The following is a 16,154-nucleotide window of genomic DNA, read 5'->3' on the forward strand; positions in this document are numbered from 1 at the left end:
ACACAACACATCCTTCTTTACATACTGTAGAAAGTGTATCAGTTGGTTACAAAAAGGCTTTCGTGCATCTCTTCCACAGTCATCAAGCATAATTCATATTAACTCAAGTATTTTAACTCAGATATTTATACATGTTACCATCATCATACCTCCATTTTCATTTGACTATAATTGTTTAAACATCCTTCATCATAAAATATACCAAGATTTAATACATAACCACATACTGGCATTTCATCTACTATTTCTAAAATCCTCCAATAACACTGAATCTTTATGTCCTATTCTAGCTAAACATCCATAATATTTAATAACAAAATTTTCTAATCCTCCTTTCCAAATCACTGTTTACAATTTACATCCAGTTTCCTTATGTTATACCCATACCTGTATATACGTTGTTATCATTATCCCTCCTTTATTTAACTATATCCGGCATCATAACATTTCCCCCTAATAATCAAGACTTAACTGTATCAAACTTAGTTCTTTTTTATTAACCTTTATATATAATCCAAAGGGATTTCTAATCTTCCTTTCATGGGTACCATTCAATATTCATATCCAATAATTACTTATCATAACATTACACATTGTATACATTATTATCATTATCAATTATTTATTTAACTATATCTATTGTCACTAAATTTCTCTAAGTTTAACTAGTCTTAAATTATACTCTTCCATCTATCAACTTGTATCTTTCCATTAGCAAAACAGTCTCATATCTTGTGCCATTTGTGGTGTCAGTCCTCTAATCATCTCCTTAATCAACTTTGTATAGACAATTAACAATTTTAACACCTTACATTGGAAAAAAATATCTATCATTGTCTTGTATTTTTAATGTTTCTTGTTTCGGCTAAAGTTTTTATAGACTCAGAGAAATAAAGTAACATTTTTTTCTAACTCTAAATCAAAGCATAGACATTAATGGCCTAAACAATACTAGTAATATGAACTCTTTTCTAAATAGTTTAAAAGGTTATTACAAATATAGCCCTTTGCATGTTAAAAATAAATTCAAATACTCAAATGGTGTCTTTTATACAAATATTATGGCTTGATAACTAAAGAAATTCACAAATTAGAACATAGAAATCCCGTTGAGAGATTTTGGTTGACAGGACTAAAATTAAATAAATGAAAGAAACAAAAGGTGATTTTGTTGTGGAAATTTACTAGAGATTGCAAGAAGACTTGAATAAAGGCTTTCTGTGTTGAATGACCAAACTTACAAAAAGAAACCGTGACAATGTTCATCTCAAATCTAGGTAGCTCCTACTAGCATTTGCACAACATCTTAACAACTTTAGCATAGACTCTCAATGGAAAGATTTTCTTGTCTCCACAAAGGTCTAAAGACCATCAGGCCTAGGGATCAGAGTGGTGCTTCTTGTTGTTGTGCCATATCCATCATCAGTCATTGGCGATCATGTTGGAGATCCTATTTTTATCAACCGCCCCACGAAAAAGTGCTGCTGAGTTTTGTCCAAACCTGTCCCTTAAATTTTGAAGCCACAATATTCTCTTATGCCTGGATCTCGTTTGCCTTCAATCTTTCCCTGGAGGATTAAGTGAAGTATGCCGTATTTTTCTGGGTGTCGCATCACATGTCCAAAATATTCTAACTTTTGCATTTTAATGGTTTTGATGATTTCTCCTGGCTTTCCCAAGCGGCTTATCACCTCCTTATTTCTGATTTTGTCAACTCAGCTTATACTTAACAGCCGTCTGTAAATCCACATAAGTCCATAAAATGCGGGTGTTAGAAGCATTTGAGCATCCAATCCAAGCAGGATTGTGTAAGAATGACACTGGACAGCAGACTAAAAAAGAGGTAGGCAGTTTTATTCAAGACAAAGAATCTGCTCCAGAAGGTACCTACAAATGGATAGATATCAGACATATGCTTGGGACTTGTAGTTCTTTTCTGAGGTGTGGGTAAGTTTGTGAATGTAACCTCTGTAATATTTAATTTGGTAGATGTGCAGCTGTGATGGAAATGTTCTTAACTTACTTGGCTTACTGTGTAGATTTTCCCCCCTTTGATGCTTTTCTATATGGGGGACTTTGGTGCCACCTCTGTGTCTACCCAGGGAAACTCTGTATTGTGAAAGGATTTTTCCCTGACTGCTATGATTTGCGCAGGTTAATTAGTTTAGCATGCTCATTAATTACCAGAAGTAGTTTAGTGATCTTTGCAACATGGTCTTTTAGTTTCGGTTATTTGTGAGTCATGTAAATATGGAAAGGAAGGTCAAGAGACAGTATAATAAAATTCTTTCCACAGTTATTAAATCTTTCCCACACTGGTAAGACTCTTAAGTTGACTGTGCTGTCTTGTACCTGTCCTGTGCAGTTTTCAATTGTTTAACTGTCTTAATGTTCTTAATGTATGAATGGTTACCTTGGGGGAGGAGAGTATTGTTTGTTTTAATTTTATAAAATCTACCCATTGCCATTTCACTCAGATGCATGAATGGCAATGGGCAGCTATCTAAATTAAATAAACCAACATTGGATTTTTATAAAACTATATTTAAAAAAACAGTTCTAGCTTATCCCTTTATTTGCTATGCCACCATTTGACACTGTCAAGGTGACCTAAAATTTGAATATATGTCACAGAATAGTGTTTACACCAAGAGTTTAGCAAAATACAATTGCAGGGACAGGAAATGAAGGAAGAGAAACTTCATTCCAGTATTCCGAGCACCTTACTTCCTCCCATTGGTCGCTAAGCAACTGATAATGCGAAAAATTAAATCAAGCTCTTTCAAAACTGTCTGCTCCAAGTAACCATTAAAACTTCTATCTGCCAGAAATGTGGAAAAAATAGAACAGCTGTTCCAAGTGCCTCTTTGCAATTAGGCAGAAATAAAACTTTAGATTGCCATTATGTAATTTGGTAGATAACACAATAGAATATACAGTTCTATTATGCATTCTCATTTTGCTAGTTATATATAGGTGTTGCATAGGAGTAAAAATGTCAAAATTATGACATTAAAGAAAAAACAAAAAGATTGCTTCAGAACTGAATATCCCTTAAAAGAATATGGAAGAGAACAAATGGGTCACTCTACCATTCTATAAACATTCTATATACAGAGAAGTTCCCTGAGAATGGGCTCCAGCAGGAGTCTGAAAGCTCAGAAGACTAAACTTCTGGTCCCAGTGACCGACCCAGATTGGATCCTGCACCATTATTTGGCTTCATTTTCTCTGCTATTATCTGATTTTACTCCCAATTTCCTTAAATCTTTCACAGGTAGATAATGGGCTGGTCCTACAATTGAGCCATCTTTGGACTTGTGTTATTCTTTGCAGAGGTCTACAGCACAAATAATTATTTAAAGGTAAAGGTAAAGCTTCCCCTCGCACATATGTGCTAGTCCAGCGATGGCGAACCTTTTTTGGCTCGCGTGCCACAAGTGGGGGGAGCGCAGGGGGGTCATTTACGGACATGCCGCACACATAATGCAATGTGCGATCCCCCCAGTGCGCATGCGCGCACAACAGGGGTGACCCCCCATTTTTACATGCTTTTTTTCACCCTCCCCAGGCTCCAGAGGCTTTATAGGAGCCTGGGGAGGGCGAAAAGAGCCCCCTCCCCGGAGGCCCTCCGGAGGCTTCAGGGACGGTCCGGAGGCTTCCCTGACGCGTTCGGAGCGCTCAAAACGACCCTCTGAGCAATTGAAGCCTCCGGAGGGCCTCCGGGGGGGGGGGAGGCTCTTTTCGCCAACCCCAGGCTCCTCTAAAGCCTCTGGAGCCTGGGGAGGGCAAAAAAAATGGCTTTTAAACACGGTGAACTCAGCTGGCCAGCGCAGCGCCTCGCATGCCCTGACAAATGGCTCCGCGTGCCACATGTGGCACCTGTGCCATAGGTTCGCCATCACTGTGCTAGTCGTTCCTGACTCTAGGGGGTGGTGCTCATCTCCGTTTCAAAGCCGAAGAGCCAATGCTCCATTTCAAAGCCGAAGACGTCTCCATGATCATGTGGCTGCCATGACTAAACACTGAAGACGCACCTTCCCACCAAAGGTGCTCCCTATTTTTCTACTTGCATTTTTATATGCTTTCAAACTGCTGGTTGGCAGAAGCTGAGACAAGTAACAGGAGTTCACTCCATTACGTGGCGCTAGGGATTCGAACTGCCGAACTGCCGACTTTTCTGCTTGACAAGCTCAGGATCTTAGCCACTGAGCCACTGCGGCCCTAGTAATTTATATATGTATAAATCAACTCAGTGTAAGAAGGAATTTTGGGAGCCCTCACTTGTTATTCCTCTTCCTGAGGACAGGGTACATAATGACTGGAAAGAGCAAACAACTCTCAGTGTCTTTTCTTCATGATCCCAATGAGGAATCGGTAATCTCCAGCACTGGATATGTTGGACAAATGTTATTAAAATAGATATGTCATAACAATTAGACTTTAACAATGATTTCAATTTCAATGAGCATGGTTAGCATCCAACTTTATAATAGGATGTCATATAAATCAGGGGCAATATATAATAGTACTGGAAAAAACGGAACCTATAAAAAGATCTCAAGCATGATAAAGACATTTTCACTTTTAAATAAAGATAAATAGATTGTGATTGGCAAATATACTCAAAACTTCTTCCCAGTATTTCTTTTTTGATGGACTATATACAGTATTGGGATCCTGCTGGTTTAACAACCAGTATCATGATCGTGTGCTTCTCTCTCGCGCACAGGTTTAACAAAACTTACCTTCCATGTTACTTCTGGGGAGTAACACAGCTGAGATGTCGCAATCCGTTCTGCCATATCAATCAGCTGAGTAAAGCTCAGGTGAGGCGGGGCTATCTGATTGTTGGAACAAACCAGTTCGCTCCCCAGCTGATTGTTAGAGCTACTGGTTCACCTAAACCAGTCTGAACCGGCTGAATCCCACCCCTGACTACATAGTAACATTTGTGAATCTGCTAAATATTTAATTCCAAGAATAGAATAGAGTAGAATAGAACAGAACAGAACAACAGAGTTGGAAGGGACCTTGGAGGTCTTCTAGTCCAATCCCCTGCTTAAGCAGGAAACCCTACACTACTTCAGACAAATAATTATCCAGTCTCATCTTAAAAACATCCAGTGTTGGAGCATTTACAACTTCAGCAAGGTGGGATAGGTCAGTCGTGATTGGGATGAGGCAGTTTGTAAGGTAACTTGTCCCATTCCTTGAAAGGATTTAAAACTGATTTGCAAATTATTCAAGTTCACAGAATAGTCAAAGATAACTGCCTTTATCACAATATTACTACCAATATTATGAAAGTGGCAATTCCTAGGCAGCCATGGTTATGCCTTGGAGGACAAACACTTGAGATTTCCCCCCCTCCCCCCCCGGTATTCTTTGCTAGGCTGGGAAGTGCACACAACATTCAAAGAAAACAAAGGTATCCTGTTGTGTAATGTTATAAACAAAACTCTATGTAGGTTTGTAGTCCACCTGGAATTGAGATTGACAGAATGTGTTTATCTTTTTAAAAAAATAATAAAAATAAATGTGGAAGATCTGGAAGAAATACAATTTTGAGCAGTAGACTACCAAGCATGTTTTATATACTTGTTTTAAAAAAATAATCATTTAATATTCATTTAATTTCATAGTCCAAGAACAGATAACTAGATTTTTTTTTTCCAATTTAATGCATCTACGTATACATTTTGGGATAAAAGGATACCTATTAAAGCAATTCAACAAGATAAGCAGAGACAGCAGTTCTATTATCTACAAGGTATTCTCTCCCAAATTAATATTTTACCTTTTTTTAAAAAAGTAATACAAAAGGGAACATTTGTGGGAATGAAAATAGACTCTTATAATATATACTATATTATGTTCTGATCAGATAATAAGCAAAAATACAGGTATATTGGGTCTGCTGCAGAGGTGAAATTCAGAAGATTCTGGAGAACTGGTAGTGGAAATTTTGAATAGTTTGGAGAACTGGCAAATACCACCTCTGACTGGCCCCAGAGTGCGGAGGAAATGGGGATATTGCAGTATCCTTCCCCTACCATGCCTGCCAAGCCACACGCACAGAATCGGTGGTAGAAAAAATTAATTTCACCACTGGTCTGCTGTAAAACATATACATCTGTTTCATCTGTGGCTTTCCCACTTTAGGGGTTGAAAAGCTGCACTGTTTTAAAATGCATGTCAATTCAAAATAGTCCCTTGACGACTATTCCAGTATCCTGACTATATCAAACCTTTTATTCTCTGCTTGAGAAAGTGCACTAGTGTGAATCTAGCAGTAGAATTGTTCCACATATGCTTTGATATTAAATCTTCATAGGAAAAGAAATATCTTGGAGAAAAAATATTCACCTAAATTATTAAATAACCCAACTATGGATTTTTTTAAAATTATTTTCTCCCTAATGGCTGTTACTCCATTTTCTGGAACCTGATCACAGATGGTATTCAGCCAGTTCTGACAAGTTATGGAGAACTGGTAGCGGAAACTTTGAGTAGTTCGGAGAACCGGCAAATACACTGGCCCTGCCCCTGCTGCCTCCCAGCCTCCCAGCTTATCTTCTTTTGTTGCCCTGCACAGGAGAACGGAGCTGGAAAGCAGGTTAGTGGGGTGGGGAGGGAATGGGGATTTTGCAATATCCTTCCCCTGCCACGCTCACCAAGCCACACCCACTAAGCCACAGAACAGGTAGTGAAAATATTTGAATCCCACTACTGAACCTGATGCATCATATACAGGTAGACATTGATTTACAACCATTCATTTAGCATGCATCTGAAAGTTATGACCACACTGGAAAAAAATAACTGTTCCTTGCACTTGCAACTGTTATAGCATCTCGAAGGTCATGTGATCAAAATTTGCACACTTGGCAATTAACAATGGCTGCAATATCTCAGGTTTAAAGAAGAGATTGGTTATCCAATCTCTTCTTTAAAACTTCCAGTGTTGGAGTATTCACAACCTCTTTTTCAAAGTTCGTTTTTGAACTTCCCGTAGGCCCATTGGGCCCTTTTTTTCACCATCCACAGGCTCCGGATGCTTTCCTGAAGCCTGGGAAGAACAAAAAATGGCCCAACGGGTTAGAGTTAACCCTAACCCTACCGGAAGTCCAGAGGCTTCAGTGAGACCTGTGTGCTTGCGCGGGGGGAGCATGGGTGTGTGTGTGTGAATGCATGCGAGGGGGCAGGACATTGCATTGTGGAAGTGGGCATGCACAGGCTATTGCACATGTGTTTGCCCTTTTGGGACCCGCACAGAAAAAACATTCGCCATCACTGTTCTAGGTTGTTTCTCTTCTTGATTAGTTTCCATCCATTGCTTCTTGTTCTGCCCTCAGGTGCTTTGGAGAATAGCTTGACTCCCTCTTCTTTGAGGCAACCCTTGAGATATCGGAACACTATCCAATCTAGCCCAAGCCATTGCTTTAAAAACTCATGACAATTTTAACAGTATTCTTTGCATCTACCTATTGTGATAGCCTCCTGCTTGTCTTTTCTGAAATACGTAAGGTTCAAAAGCTTCGCAAAATTGTCTTAACTGCTTTGAGAAGCCAAAGAACAAGACCCAATGAGGAAATTTAGACCGCTAGAATAAATAAACAAACTCAAGAGAAAAATCTTAAAATCTCATGTCCTGATTCACATTCACCTCTCATCACTTAGCAATAGTTTAAAACTAGGCTCGCAAGGCGTTATTTGAGATTTTTATCATTTTAATCCCCAAATTAAATACTTAATCTGTAAATTACACAAAATAATATCTAATATTTCTCTTTCATCTTCTCTGAACTTGTAGTGAAACATTAAGGCATATTCTGATTTCTGAAAATTAAGAGAAATTTCTTCAAAGTCTACTATTTATCATTTAATATTTCATATGTTTCAAATAAATCTGAACCAGTAGTGAAATATAATTGGCCCATATCTTCCTCACCCTAATACCTCCTTTAATATTTTTATTTTGTATTCCTGGAGAACCAAAGATTCTCATTGGTATAAAAATAGCAGTGGAGATAATCAACATTCTTGTCTCATTCCATGAAGTGCACTAGGATTTGAATTCAAATTATTATTATTTTCACAATGTTGCTCTCAAATTTTTGATCAAATTAATCTTTCTCTAAAGTCCCTTTTTAGAGGTCCAATGTAATACATCAAATGCTTTAAATATATTTAGGGCACACTTAATCCAGAGGTTTTTTTAAAAAATCAGGACTAGAATTTCTGTTGCTAAGCAAGAGAGTTGCTAAATTGCACACAATTTTACAAAGTGTTTTCCTTTGCCAGTTTTTAAGCGAGAGTTGTTAATTGAGCCATGCAGTGGGATCAATCAGAATAGAGCTGGAAGGGACCTTGGAGGTTTTCTGGTCCAACTCCCTGCTCAAGCAAGAGATTCTATACCATTTCAGAAAAGTGGCTGTCCATTCTCTTCTTAAAGACCTCCAGGGATGAAGCACCTGCAACTTCTGAAGACAAGCCATTCCACTGGCTAATTGTTCTGTCAGGAAGTTTCTCCTTAATTCCAGGTTGCTTCTGTCCTTAATTAGTTTCCATCCATTGTTTCTTGATTTGCCTTCTGGTACTTTGGAAAATAAGTTTACCCCCTTGCTTGAGGTAGCTCCTCAAATACTGGAATATTGCTGCCATGCCACCTCTAGTCCTTATTTTCTCTAGACTGGCCATACCAAAATCTTGCAACCGTTCTTCGTGTGTTTTTGTCTCCAGGCCTTTGAGCATCTTAGTTGCTCTTCTCCACACTTTCTCCAAGGCCTCAACATTTTTTTAACAATGTGGTGACCAAAACTGGGTGGAGTATTCCAGGTATGGTCTTACTATTGAGTCATTAAATGAATCCAGCTTCCGCCATTGGTGTTGTTTGTCAGAAGCTGACTGGGAAAATCACCTATGGTGATCACATGACCCTAGGATTCTTGCAATCATAATAAATGCATGCCAGTTGCTAAAATACCCAAATTTTAATCAGGCGATTATGGGGATGCTGCAGTGGTTGTAAATATGAGGACAGGTCATAAATCACTTTTTCCAGTGCCAGTGTAACTATGAACAATCACTAAACAAATAGTTGTAGATTGAGGATTTTCTGTATATTGTCATGTTCCCTGTCAAAGTGAAAGAACAGAAAATAATGCATCAAGTTGTGGGAGCTTCATCTTTAGATGCCATTTCTGACAAATGGCAGTCCATTCTCTTCTTGAAAATCTCAAGAAGAGTTTGGGCTGCCATTTGTCAGAAATGGCATGTAGATCTTCTGCTTGAGTGGGTGGTGGGGATGGGAGTGTTGAACTAGATGACCTATAACCGTAATGGCGAACCTATGGCACGCATGCCACAGGTGGCATGCGGAGCCATTTGTCAGGGCATGCGAGGCATTGCCCTGTCAGCTGGCCAGCGCGCGCTGGCAAGCTGAGTTCAGCGTTTTTTAAAGCCATTTTTCACCCTCCCCAGGCTCCAGGAGCTTTATAGGAGCCTGGGGAGGGCGAAAAGAGCCTCCCCCCCCCCGAGGCCCTTCGGAGGCTTCAGGAGCTTCCCTGAAGCCTCCGGAGCGCAAAAAAATGGCCCTATGGGCAAACCGGAAGTTCGGGAACGTACTTCCAGTTTACTTGTAGGGTCGGTTTAAGCCCTCCGGAGGCTTCAGGGACCTTCAGGGCTCATAGGGTCCTTTTTAGTCCTCCAGAAGCTTCAGGGAAGCCTCCTGAAAGTCCCTGAAGCCTCTGGAGGGCCTCTGGGATGGCGGGGGAGGCTGTATTCGCCCACCCCAGGTTCCTATAAAGCCTCTGGAGCCTGGTGAGGGCGAAAAAAGCATGAAAAAAATGGGGGGGAGCACCTCTCATGCATGCACACTGGGGAGGTCACACATTGCATGCCGTACCCATAATGCAATGTATGGGTACGGCATGCCCACGCACAAACCCCCTGCACTCCCCCCCTTATGGCACGCGAGCCAAAAAAAGGTTCGTCATCGCTGATCTATAAGGTCCCTTCCAACTCTGTTAATCTCTAATCTCTAATCTGTAATCTTTCTAGTGTCCAAGAAATCAAAATTATTTACCCGACATTAAAGTTATTTATAAAAATATAAAACAAATCTCACTCTTCTCATTATTATTTATTTCTTTAAAAAATACAGGTTTTTTAACATGAAAAATATTTTATTTATGTCAATACCTAACGAGTTTAATACTGTGGTTTTTACACAATAAATAATTATTCCATGAATGGATCCATTTTAATTTTTAATATGGTAAATATGGATAAGTGTAACCCATTCAAAGAAAAGGTGATTTAAGGTTCTACATAATTTTTAAAAGTGGAAAGGCTTCTGTTGGAAGAAATGTCCATCTGGGTTCAGTTCCAAGTGGAAAGACAGACCCTGGAAACAGGGAGACTGCTTGGAAAGATGGTTTAATGGTGGTGGGCAGGACCACATGGTTTGAGATCCTGGGCAAAAGGGCATATGGGTGAGAGATAAAGATAGATTTATACCCTCAGTTGGGCTTTGAATTTGAGCTTGTATTCTGATTGGTGGTCAGACTCCCATGGGGTCATGCAGGGGTAACTTTGTAGGCTGTCTTTGAGTCCCAGGCTTTGTTGACTCTTGCTGGGTGATGATGTAATGAAAGGGCTTTGGGCAATTCCTACTATGACTTTGCCTGAAGGAGGTAGATCTTTTTTATGTAGAATAGACTGGCCCAGGCCATAATGGCCCATTGGCAAAGGTGGGGAGGGGCCTGAGTTTCTGCCTCCCTTTTAGGGGAAATATTCTGCCCTTTTAATATTTCCTAAAATATCTCATTTTCCCAAGAGAGGGGTGGGTGATAACTTCCTACAGTTCCTAAGAACAAATGTTTTAAGAAACATTATTCTAAAGAACTAGCATTTGTTATCTTCTGGGAAAGTTATTACAATGGGAGGTCTTTCAGTTCTTTCAAATCAAAAAGAACCGAATAACATAATCAAATGCAGAATAAACTCCTGTCAAGCTTATTTGCAAGGGATGATACTCCAAGTTCATTAAAACGGAAGATCTTCTGGTGATTAAAATTGATTGCATTGACTTCGAAAGAGGAGAAACGAAAGTGGGGGAAATAATCACTAAACTAGCAGAACAGCTTCTTCCAGAGGCAGCAAGGAACACAGCTTTACCAAATAAGGCAAGTTAAAGTGAAATGCCAGAAAGAAGCAGGCCCCGTTGCGGTTGAGTTTCATGTGTGTATGTTTTAAAGATCAGGCAGCTGGATAAAAGAACATGTCCTTAGACCAGTATTATTAGAGGCAGGATGCAGATGGAAAGAACAAATGTTTAGAAAACCACGAGGAGAGGAAAGTCTTCCCAAAGGGGAACTTAACCTTTAACACAGACTTCATAAAATTGTCAAGTGCTATACATTTTTAAATGCAGAAGAAATATTACAGATTGTAGTTAAACCATCAATCCACCGTCCTGTTCAGTGCGATAATGAAAACGTAATATTTCCCTGCTATGAGATATCAATATTCACCTGATTAGCAGCTAAGTTTAAAATGCAGAGTGTGTCCTATGGTGATATACAGAACATTAGGTGCTTTAACACTCCTTCACTGAATACTTGTCATTTCCATGATTACACTTAAATAAAAATTGACCACGTGCTCTTGACATAAATTTGTGTTTCAAAACAGCATTTATTTTATTTTAGGGGGAACTTCGGGGGAAATTCCCCTATTTTCCCACAGGTTTGTTTCAAAGATCAACTCATCCCAGCAGTTTGGAATTACAAAATTGGTAGCTGGAGTCAAAGAGTTTAAGTCTCATGGGTTCTTGGGGGAAGGGAAGAGCACAGCCTATGATCTTTGCCACTGCCCTTTAGGTTTTATTTTTAAATGCTCCTATTTTACTACTTTCCTCCATGAAAATAATTGTGTGCCATACTCATACTGTTGAACAGCTAGTAGTAAACATAGCTAGAACCATGAGTAGCTCAGACACTAAACTTTATACTTGCTGAACTACTTTCTGCTTAGATATCTCCAAATCAAGAGTGTATAACAAATCAAAGAATTAAAATGGATGGATGGAAGGAGAGAAAAATGTATTCAAGTGATAACACTGCCATTCTTACTTTCTGAAGTGTCTTAGTTGTAATCTTATCCCAGAATGACTATCTAGGTTGTCAGCTAAGAAGGTGGAAATGAACAAATTAAAACTCAGAGCGAAAGGAATTTTATGATGGACAATCTCTGTATTAGTTGAGCGAAAGAAATGACTTCCCCTAAACGGGACTGTACATGTACAAAAACAACAAATGCATGGATGTCTTTTGAATCTATGCCTCTTCTTGGTAACCAAGTATATCAGTACACTGATTTTTAGGATTCTTCTCAGAAAAGAAGAATTTGACTGTTATGAATAAGTCTGTTGCTCTAATCCTCTTCTTTCTAGATTTTTTAGACCATACTGCTCATTACCTGTGATAATTTATATAGAAATTCTAGTTCAAAATATCTGGAGGGCACCATAATAGATTGGTGAATGCCTCATAACCTCACTGCAAGATCATGAGGCCAATAGAGCCCTTGTGATTGAATGGCTGATAAATCAAATACTTAGAGTGTATTAGGCTGCTGTGAAAGCTGTTTAGAGGCTACTATTAGATTTTTGGCCATTAGAAGTTATAAAGAGAAGAAAGCATCATTTATTACAAAATGTTTGTGTAATACCTTTTTGGAATAACTTCAGATGTTCACTTTGCTTTGATTTACACTGAATCCTCTACAAATAGATACCTTCATTTTTTAAATATTATTTAACATTGGAAACATTTTTGGATTGAGATTACTAAAGTACTTTCTAAATTGTAAACTAAAGAATGTACACCAAGATCTGTAACAAGCTGTACCAGGGAGATTATATTTGTCCTGATTTTCTTTAAATTGGTTGCTATAAATTATTAGTCACATCTCCAAAGCTACAGATTAACAACTCCTGTAGTACACTGGGAAGTTTCACATGCATATTCCAAGCACATTCAGATGAAAACAAAAGTACAAGCAACCTTTTTCCCAAGTGGAATGACATGATTTTCTCATCTCCAAGTCTTGGAATGTAAATGAAACAACATCTTATTCCATAAAAGAACAAAGTGAAACCACGAGATATGACATTCCATGGCCATTAGTGACGTATTATTAGAACTGTTTCTTCTGCTAGTGTACTACAGCCATATAAAAGCTGCTTTCTTTGGGTCTGTACTTTTGACACAATATTAGGCAAATACACCACAATGACAAAAAATAAATGAATGCCAGTGCAATCCTACACTCTTATATATAATATAAAATAATATAATATAAAATAAAATAAAAGTATAGGATAGGATAGGATAGGATAGGATAGGATAGAATAGAATAGAATAGAATAGAATAGAATAGAATAGAATAGAATTCTTTTATTGGCCAAGTGTGATTGGACACACAAGGAATTTGTCTTTGGTGCATAGGCGCTCAATGTACATAAAGAAAAATAAAGTAGAATACATTCATCAAGAATCATAAGATACAACACTTAGGGATAGTCGTAGGTTACTAATAAGCAATCAAATCATACTAGGAAACAAAACAATATAAATTGTAAAGATACAAGCAACATGGTTATAGTCATAAGTGGGAAGAGATAGGTACTAGGAAGGGTGAGAAGAATAATAGTAATACAGTCTTAGTAAATTATTTGACAGTGTTGTGGGAATTAGTTGTTTAGCAGAGTGATGGCATTTGGGGAAAAAACCTGTTCTGTTGAGATAAATGGGATTACGTTTTAAGTGGTCACAGGATTGCTACCTGAATAAATTAAATAAATACAAATGTAAAAGTGATGCAGTAATTTGGACTGAGGCTGATGAGACCCAAATTCAAATCCACCTTCAGCAATTGTCAATCACTCAGCCCATCCCATCTCACAGAGTTGTGGTTGGGGGGTGGGTACAGAACAGAGTGATATGTATATTGCCTTGATCTCCTGGAGAATAGGATGATAATAAACAATCAAATAAAAGAAATATGTGAGCAGCAGGGAAAAAACCAGAAGGAATACAGGAAATAGAAATTGTTGTATTGGCTATAAGGCTACTGTACTTATTTTCTTGATTTAGGCATTTTGGCAAATTGTCAAGGCTTCAAAAGCAATTTGCCACCATTCTCAATCAGTAGTGACTATGATATATTGTTGCCCAAACTATCTTGCCAATTTCTGTTCTGTACCACAGAAGAAAATAGGCTCCCAACATTGACAGAACATTAAAATGCCACCATCTGATAAGACCTCCTACAGGGAACATTTAAAACTGTCCCTTCCAGGTTCCGTAAAGGGGGGAAAATCTCAGAACTTAAGGCCAGAATTTGACTTATTACTACATCCGTTTGCAAAAATCGGTTCATTTTTCTGCTTCAGCAAAAAAAAATGATATAAAAGATATGCATCTTCCTTTGAATTTAAACACCTCCAAATGTTGATTGGGAAAAACAGGCTTCAAGGTAGACAGGCTGATTTACTGTTTGCCTACACAACTTCTGTAAGAGAAATTGGATGCAAAAGAAAACAAGACTATGGAAAAAATATTAGAAAGGTACAAATGATGGGAGAAAGCAATAAATGTGTGGGTTTGTTTTCCTGCTGCAGTACTACTGAGGTGTGCTAAGGGACACTTAAGTTCCATCTGAATTGCAGATAAGGATTGTAAAATGCTCAAAGGGGACTTATATTATTATATTCCTGAATCTTCTGTCTTTACTTACCCAGTTTATTTATTTGTTTTGCAAAAGTACAGAACTGGACTCAACAATCCAATGAAATTCTATCTCTGAAGCTAATCAACCTGGATCTAAGCTACTGTAGACAGGAAACCTATCTCAAAATCTTCACATTCTGGACTCCTTTTGATATACAATAAGTTGTCTTCTTCCTTTGAGCTTTTACCAACTTTAAATCTCTCCCATAGACAAACATGCAATTTCCATTAGGCAGTAATAGCTAGAGACATAGAATGCCATTTAAAAAGGTAACGGTTTCCACTGCCAGTTATGAATGACTCTGGGGAGTGGTACACATCTCTGTGTCAGGCCTGCAGCCGATTCCTTTTAGGATCTGTCACACTAATATTCTTTTCTACTATGCTTTTCATTAGTGGGAAATTGGGAGGGGGAATAGTAAGGAATAGAATGTGTTGTTGTCAAAATAAAAAAAAATCCTTTCTAGAAACCACGGTCACCCTTTTTTCTCTACACCTCTGAGCCTGACCGGAACTGGATGGGTGGAACTGCCAGCATGGCAGTGGAAGATGGGGCCCTGTGATGGACTTGTGGGTGTGGGAGAAAAATCATGAACTTTCAACTGGGTGGGAAACCCCGGGAAGCTTTCAGATTCAGGTCTCCACAGATGTGCCAGCATGTCTCTATTAATAAATTGGAACTTTGAGGAAAGCTCTGCCTTGGACTCTGATTTAATTTTGGATGAAGTTTGGAACGCTGACACTTTGATTCACAGCTGGAGAGCCAGCATTGTTTGAAGATGCTTCCATGGTCAGTTGACCAGCATGACTTTATACCAAAGAGGACAGAACACTGTTACTTTCCCAGTGATACCTATTTATCTACTCGCAGTTACATGTTTTTGAACTGCTAGGTTGGCAGGAGTTGGGGCAAGTAATGGGAGTTCACCCCGGTATGCAGTATTAGGTCTTCAACTGTTAACCTTCCAATCGACGAGTCCAGCTTCTTAACTGCTTGGCCGCCGTGCCCAGAATGCCATTAGAAATAAGTAAAAGCCACTGGTTTTAAATATACAACAATTTAAAGCAATTAGTAAATGAGAGTTGTCTTTCTACCATTTGATGGTTTCCCAAATTACGAACACACCAGCTTCACATTACATATTTATAAACAGGACATAAAGCAACATACTTGTGGAACAGGGGTAAAAATATAAGATCAGCCCAACCATCACACCAAGTTTAGTAGCCTTGTTTTAAGTAATGTGCATGCTTATGCATTGTATTATGCTTTTCATGTTCTTTTTAACTTCACTATTCTTTCAGTACCATGAACTAGATTTGAACCATTGAGTTGTCTGAGGTGGCCCACAA

At 38.6% G+C, this 16,154-nt stretch overlaps 1 protein-coding gene across 1 annotated transcript in view; it reads right to left on the reverse strand.

The window, feature by feature from the left end:
* Nucleotides 1-16,154, reverse strand: part of ITPR1 (inositol 1,4,5-trisphosphate receptor type 1) — a 273,195-nt gene that overhangs the window by 175,676 nt on the left and 81,365 nt on the right. The gene's annotated exons all lie outside the window — the stretch shown is intronic.

The sequence above is a fragment of the Natrix helvetica genome (genome assembly GCF_964273705.1).
Source record: "Natrix helvetica genome assembly, chromosome: 1".
In the NCBI taxonomy this organism is placed as follows: domain Eukaryota; kingdom Metazoa; phylum Chordata; class Lepidosauria; order Squamata; family Natricidae; genus Natrix; species Natrix helvetica.